The sequence below is a fragment of the Salmo salar genome, chromosome 16, assembly GCF_965601325.2.
Source record: "Salmo salar chromosome 16, fSalSal1, whole genome shotgun sequence".
In the NCBI taxonomy this organism is placed as follows: Eukaryota; Metazoa; Chordata; class Actinopteri; order Salmoniformes; family Salmonidae; genus Salmo; species Salmo salar.
In genome coordinates this window covers 12343050-12358413 of record NC_138306.1, presented here as the reverse complement: position 1 = coordinate 12358413, position 15364 = coordinate 12343050, and the positions used below count along the sequence as shown (strand labels likewise).

At 41.2% G+C, this 15364-nt stretch overlaps 1 long non-coding RNA gene across 1 annotated transcript; it reads left to right on the top strand.

Moving 5' to 3' along the window:
* The first annotated feature begins 11940 nt into the window (after positions 1 to 11940).
* LOC123727756 (uncharacterized) lies at positions 11941 to 14699 on the top strand. The gene is made up of 4 exons (XR_014380814.1): positions 11941 to 12030; positions 13232 to 13321; positions 13731 to 13802; positions 14333 to 14699. It is a non-coding gene; the product is annotated as an uncharacterized LOC123727756 (long non-coding RNA).
* The last annotated feature ends 665 nt before the right edge of the window (positions 14700 to 15364 follow it).

Here is a 15364-nt window from a genome sequence, read left to right as displayed (position 1 = left end):
AGCAGGTTAGAGAAGCTTCAAACCTAACCGCACGCACGCACACACAGTCTTGTATTTGTAACCAATTTAGGACTCCTCACAAATACATACCTTTTGAGGACCATGCTTTCAGACATCATAGAAGCACAGAAATTACACTCATGAGTTAGAAAAAAATCTATTATGAGGAAATCACGTAAAGTTTCTGACTCCTTGAAAAAAGTTCACTTGTAATTTTACCAACTACTTGAAACCGTACATTGCAAATCAAATCGTATTGGTCACATACACATGGTTAGCAGATGTTTATGCGAGTGTAGCGAAATGCTTGTAAGCTTCTAGTTCCGACCGTGCAGTAATATTTAACAAGTAATCTAACAATTTCACGACAACTACCTTATACACACACAAGTTTAAAGGAATAATTAACAATATATACGTATAAATATAAGGCCGAACAGCATAGGCAAGATGCAGTAGATGGCATAGAGTACAGTATATACATATGAGATGAGTAATGTAGGGTATGTAAACATAAAGCGGCATTGTTTAAGTGACTAGTGATACATTTAATACATCTCCCTGAAGACTAGATTAATTTCCTCAGGACTGTGAACAACTGTGTTATTGGGTAGCTTAATAGAGCTAATAACTCTACTAGCATCATCTCGTCTTATCTGCCAAGCAAGCAACTTTCCTGCTTTATCTCCATGTTCGTAGTGGTTTTGTTTTGTTCTCCTAAGAGCATTTTCCGCTTTATGGGTCGTCAGGGTGTTATATTCCAATCGCTTTGAGTCCAATTTTTGTAGAATTGAGTCGTCAAATGTTACACTATGTTCATTTTCCAGATCTCTAATTTCATTCTCCAACAAATCTACTTGAGCCTTATACATCTTACGAGCACCTGAACTAAAGGATATGATTTGCCCCCTCAGATATGCAAGGAGAGCTTCCCATAAAATTAGGGGGGAGGCAGAGTTGATATTGGTGCTAAAAAATATGTCTATATGAGTGTTCAGAAATGTTACAAATGTGGGATTATTTAGCAAGTATGTGCTAAACCTCCATCTTCTTCTCTACTGACTGGTACTGAAGCCAGCAGGGCAGAATGATCTGATATACATCTTGGTAAGTACTTACACCCAGTAGTTAAACTTCCCTTGGCTGCAGGAATAAGAAATAAGTCAATTCTAGAGTAACTGTCATGGACGGGGGAGTAAAATGAGTATTCTTGAACCTTTTGGTTGTGAAATCTCCATAAGTCTACGAATCCATAGTGTTTCATTTCTGCTTTTAACATTTTAGCTGCCTGTGTGAGGTTGATACTATTAGAGGAAGATCTATCACTGGAAGGGTCCAGTACCAAGTTAAAATCCCCTGCCATAATTATCTCTGATAATGGGCACATTAACTTCAAAAAGATGTCTTGGTAAGATTTAGGATCATCATGGTTAGGCCCATACACATTCACATTGGTAATGGGCTCAGTGCTAAAGAAACCTTGAATGATCACAAACCTACCCCCTTTGTCTTTAATCTGAGATTGTATCTGAAAGGGGCAAATCTTATTAACCTCTTAGGGCTAGGGGGCAGTATTTACACGGCCGGATAAAAAACGTACCCGATTTAATCTGGTTACTACTCCTACCCAGTAACTAGAATATGCATATACTTATTAGATATGGATAGAAAACACCCTAAAGTTTCTAAAACTGTTTGAATGGTGTCTGTGAGTATAACAGAATTCATATGGCAGGCAAAAACCTGAGCGATTCCTTTACAGGAAGTGGCCTGTCTGACCATTTATTGGCTTTCTTTGACATATCTTTCCAAAACAAAGGATCTCTGCGGTAACGTGACACTTCCCACGGCTCCCATAGGCTCTCAGAGCCCGGGAAAAAGCTGAATGTCGTCATTCCAGCCCCAGGCTGAAACACATTATCGCCTTTGTCAAGTGGCCGATCAGGGGACAGTGGGCTTAGGCGCGTGCACTGGTCGCCCCCGTCTTTCTTTTTTTCCCTCTATTTACCGAAACGCAGATTCCCGGTCGGAATATTATCGCTTTTTTACGAGATAAATTGCATAAAAATTGATTTTAAACAGCGGTTGACATGCTTCGAAGTACGGTAATGGAATATTTAGACATTTTTTGTCACGAAATGCGCGATGCTCGTAACCCTGATTTACCATTTCGGATAGTTTCTTGAACGCACGAACAAAACGCCGCTGTTTGTATATAACGATGGATTAAATTGGGACCAAACCAACATTTGTTATTGAAGTAGAAGTCCTGGGAGTGCATTCTGACGAAGAACATCAAAGGTAATCAAACTTTTGTAATAGTAAATCTGATTTTGGTGAAGGCTAAACTTGCTGGGTGTCTAAATAGCTAGCCCGTGATGGCTGGGCTATGTACTTACAATATTGCAAAATGTGCTTTCACCGAAAAGCTATTTTAAAATCGGACATATCGAGTGCATAGAGGAGTTCTGTATCTATAATTCTTAAAATAATTGTTATGCTTTTTGTGAACGTTTATCGTGAGTAATTTAGCAAATTGTTAGTAAATTCCCCGGAAGTTTGCGGGGGGTATGCTAGTTCTGAACGTTACATGCTAATGTAAAAAGCTGGTTTTTGATATAAATATGAATTTGATTGAACAAAACATGCATGTATTGTATAACATAATGTCCTAGGGTTGTCATCTGATGTATGAAGATCATCAAAGGTTAGTGCTACATTTAGCTGTGGTTTGGGTTTATGTGACATTATATGCTAGCTTGAAAAATGGGTGTCTGATTATTTCTTGCTGGGTACTCTCTTCTCTTCAGTTTATCATGCTCAGAGTCAGTCAGGTGTGTCTCCTGAAGAAGAGCTATATCAACCTTATGCTGCTTTAGATAATACAGAATGCATTTGCGCTTGACAGGGCATTTAGTACCCCTAATGTTAAGTGTCATAAAAGTATAGTTATTAGGTGCCGACATCTTTAAAGAAAATAAGAAATAGGGAAAAGGAAAGAAACAAAATTGCGTTGAGTGTATACAACTTGTACAAAATAAAATTATGAAAGTTTAAAGTAGTAAACATCTCGTGAGCTAATACCCTGACCCTATCACAAACCCACCCAACCCCCTCCCCAACTGAGGGAGTTAAAGAACCCATATCCTTAGACGCTAGTTTTTAAGCTAAATGTACCTGCTATGCATAGCATCACTCGAATTAGGTTAATTTTAAATGATATGTACAGTGCCTTGCGAAAGTATTCGGCCCCCTTGAACTTTGACCTTTTGCCACATTTCAGGCTTCAAACATAAAGATATAAAACTGTAATTTTTTGTGAAGAATCAACAACAAGTGGGACACAATTATGAAGTGGAACGAAATTTATTGGATATTTCAAACTTTTTTAACAAATAAAAAACTGAAAAATTGGCAGTGCAAAATTATTCAGCCCCCTTAAGTTAATACTTTGTAGTGCCACCTTTTGCTGCGATTATAGCTGTAAGTCACTTGGGGTATGTCTCTATCAGTTTTGCACATCGAGAGACTGACATTTTTGCCCATTCCTCCTTGCAAAACAGCTCGAGCTCAGTGAGGTTGGATGGAGAGCGTTTGTGAACAGCAGTTTTCAGTTCTTTCCACAGATTCTAGATTGGATTCAGGTCTGGACTTTGACTTGGCCATTCTAACACCTGGATATGTTTATTTGTGAACCATTCCATTGTAGATTTTGCTTTATGTTTTGGATCATTGTCTTGTTGGAAGACAAATCTCCGTCCCAGTCTCAGGTCTTTTGCAGACTCCATCAGGTTTTCTTCCAGAATGGTCCTGTATTTGGCTCCATCCATCTTCCCATCAATTTTAACCATCTTCCCTGCCCCTGCTGAAGAAAAGCAGGCCCAAACCATGATGCTGCCACCACCATGTTTGACAGTGGGGATGGTGTTCAGGGTGATGAGCTGTGTTGCTTTTACGCCAAACATAACGTTTTGCATTGTTGCCAAAAAGTTCGATTTTGGTTTCATCTGACCAGAGCACCTTCTTCCACATGTTTGGTGTGTCTCCCAGGTGGCTAGTGGCAAACTTTAAACTACACTTTTTATGGATATCTTTAAGAAATGGCTTTCTTCTTGCCACTCTTCCATAAAGGCCAGATTTGTGCAGTATACGACTGATTGTTGTCCTATGGACAGAGTCTCCCACCTCAGCTGTAGATCTCTGCAGTTCATCCAGAGTGATCATGGGCCTCTTGGCTGCATCTCTGATCAGTCTTCTCCTTGTATGAGCTGAAAGTTTAGAGGGACGGCCGGGTCTTCGTAGATTTGCAGTGGTCTGATACTCCTTCCATGTCAATATTATCGCTTGCACAGTGCTCCTTGGGATGTTTAAAGCTTGGGAAATCTTTTTGTATCCAAATCCGGCTTTAAACTTCTCCACAACAGTATCTCGGACCTGCCTGGTGTGTTCCTTGTTCTTCATGATGCTCTCTGCGCTTTAAACGGACCTCTGAGACTATCACAGAGCAGGTGCATTTATACGGAGACTTGATTACACACAGGTGGATTCTATTTATCATCATTAGTCATTTAGGTCAACATTGGATCATTCAGAGATCCTCACTGAACTTCTGGAGAGAGTTTGCTGCACTGAAAGTAAAGGGGCTGAATAATTTTGCACGCCCAATTTTTCAGTTTTTTTATTTGTTAAAAAAGTTTGAAATATCCCAAAAATTTCGTTCCACTTCATGATTGTGTCCCACTTGTTGATTCTTCACAAAAAATTACAGTTTTATATCTTTATGTTTGAAGCCTGAAATGTGGCAAAAGGTCGAAAAGTTCAAGGGGGCCGAATACTTTCGCAAGGCACTGTATATGGAGTACATTGACTGTTCCTTGTAGCATGAAAATATTGTTAGTCAAGTAACAAAATACAATTTGATTACAACAATAATGACCGGACTATTTAGCCCCACTTGAGCATGTCTCAACAACAAAAACCTCGGGTGCGTTCATAGTCAACAACAGAGCCTACTGTTGACACCCAAATGTCAACCAATCGGCATTCCCCAATGCGCCCTGAAACCTGTGCCACGCGGCGACAAAAGTGATGACCACAAACACACCCCAGCAGGTCAGGAAAAAAGACATAAAGCTATGATGTATAAATGAAAACCTTTACCAGAGGATAACAATCATCTCTCAAATATAAAATAGGGACAAGTAGTTAAACAATCACCATTCTCCTGAGTTCACCGTCGCCCAGAAAATATTATATATATATATATACACACACACACACACACACACAAACACACACACACACACACACACACACACACACACACACACACACACACACACACACACACACACGTGTAAAGCTATCAGCTAGCTGGCAATTAGGCGGCCAGCGAGTAGCTTATCCCTGTCTCGGTATCAGTAATGCTAGCATATATCTCTAACAATAAACAAGCCAGCAAACGTAATAGTAGCTAAAGTTCGCTGAAGTAATATAAACAACATAGTTAGGCTTGAAACCCAGTCAAAAGCCACATAACTATTTAACCAAACCTGACTGGACCTCTCTACGTAAAATAAAAGTATACAGCAAAAATGTAACTACCTGGCTTAGTGTGGATGTATAGTAGCTATAGCTACACCCTTGGAAGCTTAGCGAGCTGGCTAAATAGCACAGCCAACATTAGCTATGATCCAACTTTACCTCGCTAGTCATTATCATGCTAGCCATCTAGCCAGCCAGTCGATCACTTTTAGACTTTTACTCAAGTAGTATTTTATTGGCTGACTTTTATTTCATTTTCTACTAAGGTAACTTTACTTATACTCAAGTATGACATTTGAGTACTTTTTCCACCACTGGTTAATTACGTTTTAGTCATTTAGCAGACGGTCACACTGGTCACCCATGGGAATCGCACCCACAACCCTGGCGACTAAACCACACTGTGCTTCATTTTACATTTCAGTCATTTTGCAGACGCTCTTATCCAGAGCGACTTACAGTAGTGAATGCATACATTTCATTTCATGCATTTTTTTTCTTGTACTGGCACACCGTGGGAATCGAACCCACAACCCTGGCGTTGCACACACCATGCTGGCGTTGATAACACCATGCTCTACCAACTGAGCCACAGGGAAATAGCAGAACCAAATAGCAGAACCAAATTACCTGGTTTGAAGTTGAGATTACAATAATAGTACATGCTGCAAGTGATCAATGCCGTTCGAGATTCTACAGACTACAGCAATTGTGAATATCTCCACAGATCCGCCACAACCTACAGTATGCATGCTATCTTGAACATGCACGCTTTATATGATTAACGTTACATACGATTAAATGTATAGTTACAGTAACCTCAAAATGTGGCCATGGATCTGTTACTTATTTTACGGTTGAATAAAAAGTGTTACATTAGTTTGTAAGATAGGCTATATACTGTATTACAAAAGTAATATTGAATTGTGTTTAGTTGACAACGCAACCAAATATCAACATTTAAAGGATATATTTACTGCTTGGATAGTTCAATCTAAGACACTGGCTTAATTCCATTCTTTAACTTTTATTTTTGGTTGAGTTGCGTTTAGCGTTGACTCAAAACGAATGAATGACAAGAAAACGCACACAACTACCACTATTGTAGTATAGAAGTCAAAATACCTACAGCTATGTTCCTACTTGGACATAATCAAAAACATTGACACCACAGTGATTCTCGTTCTAAGAGGATGCTATAATAAATAGATAATTGCGATTTTCAGATTTATTTGAGTACTGGGAATGTATTTGCCGTGCATATATGCTGATGAATTGAATATGAAACTAAAGTCGTGATTTTTTTTCAAAGGCGTCTGTGTGGCGTCAGCTGCAAACGTTCCACACAGATGTTCAATGAGCGATCGAGTTCTACGAAACTCACTAGGCCTACTCTCATTTTAATAAATTCAAAACCACTACTGTAATGAAAATAAAAGCCAATAAACTGAAAAATTACTGTCAAACTATTATTTTTATTCAATTGTTGAATTAGGTCTATTGTCTTTAATTTTACATTTCATGTCTATTCAAGTGGTTTTGACAAACTTTTATAATGTGGACGGCTGCTATGTCATAATGTACATGATGTCATAATGAAGCATTCTTTTGTTAAAATAAGACAATCCATAGACAGGTCATTGACGCTCTTCCTGAACTGAGGTAGGACCTATAATTAAATGAAATAATCTCAAATACATTACTTTTATCTTATGAGAACTTTATTTGATAAATATCTGTCAGAAAACTGTTATGTTTTGTGATTTGTGACAAAAAAGTTTTGGTTTCAAACTAGGTCTTGTGGTCTTGTGTTTCTGTTTTCAAGAATATATTGTTGAAACTGTATAGTCAAATCCTACGTGTGCAAATGATCTGGAAGTCCAAGTTGAAGGTAGGCCTTAGTCTGTGAATCTTTCATTTTTATGAATTTATGAACATTTTGGCAGGAATTGGAATGTCCTTTGAAAGTGGAAAAACACTAGTTTATAATAACAACTTTGATCAAATTCTATTGAAATATGTCATTTGTTCTATGTTCTTATTGTTAAACATGCTTTTTGTTGTTGTTTGCTACTCCACCTTGACTCTCAGCCATGAAAGACAGAGGGAAGTCCAGCTTACCGTTGGCTAGTACACAAGAGACCAGTCAGAACAGTTCTGAGAACAGCCTGACAGACATCCTCAGTGTCCGGAGTGCCAGTGATATTGTCCTACAGCCAATGCCACCAGGGAGAAAGAATAGCCGATCCCACTTCCACACGATGGATGTAACAAAAGAGAGGGCTGACATGGGAAGGCTTCCAATGGCCACTCCACCCGTCAGGCTCCCAATGCTCACTGTGACCTCTCTCACTGTCCAAAAGATCAAAAACACCCTCAAGGTGACTGGCATGCCTCGTCTACAGCTGGAGGGACAGATGGGTAGTAAGCGTCTGGGTCCGGTCAAAACCAAAACCGGAGGGAGCACATTGACCTCCAGCCACAAGCAGGAGCCAGAGGTTAAATCCAGCAGACCACAGACACCAGGAAGCATCCCTAGGAGGCCCAATGTATGCTCCACTGCAGCCAAGACAGTAGCTTCTTTATCTGGGACTCCATGCAGCCAGTCTGAGGTCAGGATCCAGGCCCATCCTCTCCAGAGGTCTAACATCCAGGACCAAAGGCCCCGCTCTCCTCCTGCTCAGGCCAGACGGTCTCTGTCCGACGGCAGCCTCTTGCAGCCGCCATGTTCTCCTGTGGATGTCCTCCAGACTGAGGTCCAGGCCAGCAGGAGCCTGGCTCGACCCAAGACCGGGATAGCTAGGATAACAAGACATACTGATGGCAGCACTCTGAGGTTCCCTAACCAGACCTTAGAACTTATAAACTCCATGGATAGGAGGGAGAGCAACAATACTTTCCCTGTGCTGCCAACCATTGCAGTGTCAGCCTCACCTGCCCAGATGGCCATCCCATTGCCTACCCCAATGGTCATCCATGTGCCTGACCTTCTGGTGCCTACTCCATCTGCTTCTCCGGTTCCTTCCAGCCGAGTGCCTGCCCCACCTGCCTCCCCAGTGCCAGCCCGGCCTGCCAACGCCAGATCACGGCGTGTGTCGAAGACGATCCAACTCTTACAGATCCGGTCTGCTATGCTGGACCAGCAGCTACCAGAACAACTGGGTGACAAACAAAGCATATTACCCTCTGAGCCCCTGTCCTTCAGTAGCACTGAGAGGATGTTCCTCTGTGGTCCACCTTTAGTCTGCCACCCAGCTAACGTAGGTGGAGATGATGGCTGTCACCCCCTGCCCAGACCTACGCCCAGCCACACAGGTCACACCGACCACTCCGCTTTACTGACCAGTAGGAGAGTAGTACAGGTGGGCGAGAAGTGCCCCTTTGAAATCCTCTTGACCCCCGTGGTCCCACTGGCAGAACAGCCTCCTATCAAGCGGTGGCACATGCCCGCCTCCCGTGCCAAGGCCGAGCGGAAATGGAAGAATAGCCAACGAGGGCGCAGGAAGAGAGCGAAGCCCATTCACTGGGACGTAAACTTTAAGTCTGGGCCTTTCTTCCCAGTGTGTGTCTCTCCATCACTGCCCTCGATCTTGGAGGTGGATGAAGAGTCTCTTTCTGAAGAGATGGAGCAAAGCCAGTTGTAGGGGTCGCACACACACACACACACACACACACACACACACACACACACACACACACACACACACAATCTTAATTTTTAGTTTTTTTTAACCGTTATTTAAATAGGCAAGTTAGTTAAGAACAAATTCTTATTTACAATGACGGTCTACCCTGGCCAAACCCTAACCCGGACGACACTGGGCCAATTGTGCGCCGCCCTATGGGACCAGTGCCTTAGACCGCTGCGCCAATCGGGAGCCCTATTGAGACCTCATGGCCTCCCATGGACCAGAGAGGATCAGCAAGCATCATCCCAGCATTGCCCTGCCTGTCATCCTAGTACCTCCACTGCCCTTTCAACCCTGCAAGGCAGTAACTGTATCGTTTTTCTTTTGATCTGAAGCCTGACACTGTTCAACACGTCATGTCTCATCCTCCATCTTTTGAATAAAGCTTCCTCTGCATGATTTTATTCTAACATTATCCATGTTTTTTTTGCAACCCTCAAAAACAAATGTTGATCCCCATGTAACGACACGTGATATTCCACAAGGGGGGCACTAAAGGTCTGTAACTAAAGGAGGTTGAACACTTTGTACCTTGAACACCATCTGAGGTACACCATCTTTGTACCTTGAACACTCACTAGCAGAATCTGTCTGCCACAGCTGCTGCGCTAAGGCCAATCTTCTATCACAGAGAGCGCTGACAACCAGAGGTGTTTCCAAAAGCCAACAACACAGAGCAGGTTAGAGAAGCTTCAAACTTAACCACACAGGCACGCACTTACGCACACACACACACAGACACACACAGACACACACACACACACACACACACACACACACACACACACACACACACACACACACACACACACACACACACACAGATCTAGGAGCAGTTGACCTCCACAGAATGTGGACATTAGCCACTAATATCTGACATCAGTATAGTTTATAAAAGTGTATCTGTCTGTCTGTGTCTTTCAGTTTCTGTTTAGACTACATCAAAGATAGAGAAGTTGTGCAGCCACACCATGTTCAATCATGTTACCTAATTAGCTAGCTAGCTAGCTGACAATCTGGTTGACCTGTAGCATATAAACATTTGTTTGCACATGAATGTAAAAAATGATTGATCAAATTCCCCCCTGACACTATTTGACTGGGTTAATAACTTAATATTAAGTTAATATGGACCCATTGTCTTAGACTTGAAATCTTGGATCAGGATTCAAACACAGGGACTCTTATTTCAGCCATAGGGACTTGTGACTCGACTCGACTCAAACATTGGTGACTTTGACTCAACTCAGACTTAGCCATAGGGTCTTGTGAATTGACTGGAACTTATGCTTTAGTGACTCGACTACAACACTGCTGCCATTACATGGCTACTGCTACAACTAACAATTCTAGCAAGGGGCACCCCTTCTTGGATACACTTTTCTGCTGCTCCCTCAAAAGCATTAAGCAGACATTTTGATTATACCTCCCAACTCATAACTCCCTGTTGGGGTGAGTCTATCTACAAATAAACACAGCAAGAGGATTACAACAGCTAACACAGGAAGCTGAAATCCTGGGGTCCGCCTTATGTTCACTCAGTTCTACCACATTTTGAAAAGGTGCTTTTCATCCATGTCCAGGCCATGTTTTGGCCATTTTGCTGCACTAGGCATGACAATTGCAGACATTCTCCAATCCGGCAAAGAAATAGGCCTATAGTGTACAGTGTCGGCCTATAATGTAATTTTATAACTAGGCCTACCATTAGATAGCCTACCATTTGTAAAACATGCAGTTGTGTTGGCTTTATTAACCGAGTCCTGATTCCTGACAAAAGCTTATAGTGACTTGTCCTTTAAGATATGAACATAAGTTACACATCAGCTACCCAAGTTTATTATGAGTTTTCTTGAGGATTTTTGCAAAGAGACCAATGCTGATGTAAAGGCCTAAGTCTTCACAGCAGTACAAACCTGAAATCACTTATTATCAGTACATTTTATTCCACCTTGTGAAACCAGGGGTCTAGTGGAGGGTAAATGCGAATAAGATTTTTTTTTAAAGGCCTGTTATGAGAGAGAAAGAGAGATGGTGAGAGTAGTTGAGTGCCTATAGCAAGAGATGGCTGTTAATATCAGTAGGCTGTTTGGTCTGTGTGCAGGTAGTGAAGCTGATTGCTGAGGGGTTAGGTTGCTAGTTAGAATCTTAACCTGCCATACGGTACTTTTGTGTCAGCAGGTCTACAGACCATTCAAGTAGCTGCACTTAACACCTCACTGATACTGATTGTGTAAGCTACAAACCCAAACTGTCTAAAGAAATGTAGGTGACAGTAATAATATTGCACACATATTCAGAAATCTGGGCTGATGGAATCATTGTCTACTCTCCATAATTTCTGCTGGAGATCCAGCCCCTCCCCCACTGCAGAGTGCACAAAGTACCAAACTATCAAAAATGTCACAGGTCAACACAGTTCCCATCTCCCCCATGCTGCAGTGACAAATCTCTCCCTAGGGTTGCCACGTAAACTATATGTCTTTTATTGAGGTACTTTTAAAACTTTGCTGCAGGTGAAAAGTTTTGGTCGCTGGGTGCAAGTTTTTAATACTACTTCTATATTGCACCGTTACCAACATGGTAGTTAAAAAAAGCCATTAATTTCCCTGTAATCTTCTGAAATTGTGATAGGTTTCAGGCTTTGAACGTGGGTTTTTACCTGGTTTTCATAGAAATTTGGAATTGACCTGGCAAGCCTGTCTCTGTCTGAGCATGATCACAACAAAAGTAGCTGTGCAGCACGTTTTTTAATGAAGAGGAGGATGGTTGTAGACGTTCACATTCCTGCAAGAAGGTAAGCTATTAACTAAACTGTTAACCAATATTGTAACTAAAATTTTATTTGGTGTATTGGCAAGCAAGCATGTTCCCGTTGTCTTTATTTGTAATGAATGTTAGCTCATGTATGTCTTTCGGTGGAATCCAACATGCATTGACAATGTCCGAAAGCCACATTGTGTCAGATATACTGCGTCATGAGAATGAAATTGTTGGGTTTATCCAAACAATTCATTAATGTGCAATTGTTACTTTGCATGTTTTTACCTTCTACTTATTTACTGCTTGCTAATGATTAGCGTGCTAGCTAGCGATTAGCGTGCTAGCTAGCGGTTAGCGTGCTAGCCAGGGGTAAGCGTGCTAGTTTAGCATAATTGGTAACATGTCTTTGACTCAGAATACATGATTGTGGTTAACCCAATGTTACATGCATTAGAAAATAATATTGCTAGTGTAACTTGAATTGGTTTACAAGCTAGCTAGAAAAGCCAGTTCTTTTTCATCTGTTTTGTCAAGTCATAAGCATGCATGTGTGCTGAAATATTTATATAAATCCCCCCATTTAAATTATTTTATTGAAGTTTTGGCAGTTTTTTTTGTGCCCTTTCTTACTCAAAGAGAAATAAGTTGCTAGTTATTTTGGCTATGCACGTAAAAGAGTGTAACACCACAACAGGAATAAGGATTGTGGAAAGGTTAACATTTGGTAGGGCTGTGCCAATTCACATGCCTTGCTTTAGCCATATCACTCATACTGTTTCTCGTTTAGTCCATCCATAAAAGCAGATCAGCTTTAGTTGCATCCAGGAACTTGCATAATGTGCTTATGTTATGCTTATACTTGCTTTTTTACCTTGAAAGTCATCTGAAAGGAAATTGTAATAGATGTTTGTAGGACCTCTATCAGTCAATGATAAGTCATTGGTGTCCCCCACCCCATCCCCTTTGTTGTGTGCCGAGCAATCTTGTCATTCTTTTAAGTCTCAACCATTCTTTTTTAAACTTGTCTTCCTTTACAAAGGCACTGCAGAGGCTAAGAAGACGCATGGAAACTCTAAAATAAACATAATTCAACTTGTAGGCCAGATTTGAAAAGGAAATAATAAATCCCGAAGCTCAGGTTTATCAGTTGTTTAGAATGAGGATACTGGGGATGGTTGAATCATATTCAATTGCCTAATTTGCACATGGCTAATTTCATTTTATTGTATCCTTAGATGTCAGACACCGAGGCTGCCAGTACCTCTGGGTCGATAGTCCATGTGTTGGATGATGCACTGCCGTTGATCAGAACAGACAGCGTATACGTAAGTTAGTGTCATTCAACACCAGCACATACTGTAAGTTCTTGTGAATCAGCTTTGTAAATCAAAGACAGGCAAGTCTGCACTTTCATCCCATATTCATTGTATTATTAGAAAATGTAAAGTAGAGGAGCACAGAGCCATAACTAATCAAAATGTACCAGTGTCCAAATACTTTGATATCTATCTAGTTATCCAAGATACTTTTTTTCTGCAATACAGTTGACCAAAGCTATGCTTGGATACAAGACTGATGACTCAATAACCAGTATTGACAACAGTGAAGATGGTTGTGTCCCAGGGCCATCAGAGGAAGGCAATTTCTATGAAGAAAATCTGACCTGTATGCCTATACCTTACATACACATGGACCTATTCTTAATTACAATGTCCTTTTTGACATGTTTTCCAGGAGAGATGTCAGCGATTCGGGCTAAACAGCCAATGACCAAGGGAAAGCTGGGACAAATGAGAGGCTCACACGGTAAGCATGTTTCCTGCTGCCTTCAGTCAGTGCATTTTCACTCTGTAGTGTCAATTTATGGCCGTACTGTGCTGGTCCAGATCAATACTGTCTTTATCAGTTAGTGTATTTCCAACCATGCCAGCACAGAACGGTTCAGTTTGGATTGGACACAAGTCAAGATGTTAGATCTGGAACTAGTGTGTCAGGATAGATGATAACACAGAAGGATTACCACGCTTTACATTGTTTTTCTTGAGGGACGGAACTTGATTTAATAGGTATTGCTTTTATTAGAATATTACATTGCAAACAGGTTGTTGGGCTTAGATTCCATACAGATTGAGTCTGCCTTGATGTCAGCATTTCACATTCTCCTCTCACATCCTTATCTATGTAGTTATTTAGTTGGGATTGTTAGTTTAATCTCAACACACTCTCTGCAGATACAGCTGTAACCTTGTAGAGTTAATACAGAGAGATGTTCAAGTACTGTATTGTAGTCAACCTTTTTTTAATGTAGTCATTCATAATGCCATCTCTTTCCAAAGGTGTAACGATCGTCAAAAGGAGTAGACCAAGGTGCAGCGTGGTACGTGTTCATCTTGAATTTATTTTAATTTAGAACACTTCAACAAAAGAACAAACAATGACAAACGACCATCACGTCTTGCAGGCTATAACGAGCAGTACATAAATAAGATCCCACAACTACAGGTGGGGAAAGGCTGCCTAAGTATGGCTCCCAATCAGAGACAACGATAGACAGCTGCCTCTGGTTAGGAACCATACTCTGCTCAACACAAAGAAATAGACACCATAGAATGCCCACCCCACACCTTGACCTAACCACATAGAGAATCAAACCGTCTCTCTCAGGTCAGGGTGTGACAAAAGGTGCCAAAGGAACAAAAGGTATTGGTCGACAATAGAGGTGGATGCCCTTGAAGATTCCTTGATGAATTTTATCCAAATGGGAAAAACAAGACTGAGAAATGCATTGCTGCTTCTCCCCAAGCGCTAGTAAACAGGGACTGGAGAGCAGTAAAGTTCTATGTACACAACAGAATAGTTGCAGATCAGAGAAAATAAGTGTATGAGATGCTTCTGGCTATCTTGGTGTACTTCTGAGGATTTAATGGGACTTAAACTCATCAGTAGATGACGAATGTCCTCTATATCACTGTTACGATCGTCAAAAGGAGTGGATCAAAACGCAGCGTGTTGAGTGCTCATATTTATTACTATAATGAAACACTTAAACAAATAAACAAAAACGAAAGCAAACAGTTCCGTCAGGCCACAGACAACTAAACGGAAAACAACTACCCACAAAAACCCAGGTGGGAAAAGGCTGCCTAAGTATGGCTCCCAATCAGAGACAATGATAGACAGCTGCCTCTGATTGGAAACCATACCTGGCCAAAACATAGAAATAAAACACATAGAATGCCCACCCCATATCACACCCTGACCTAACTAAACAGAGAAAAATGGCTCTCTCAGGTCAGGGCCTGACACTCACTGTCCAGGGGAAGTTTTTCCAGGTGGGTGGTTCACTTTTGGAGTGACTAAGGTCTCAA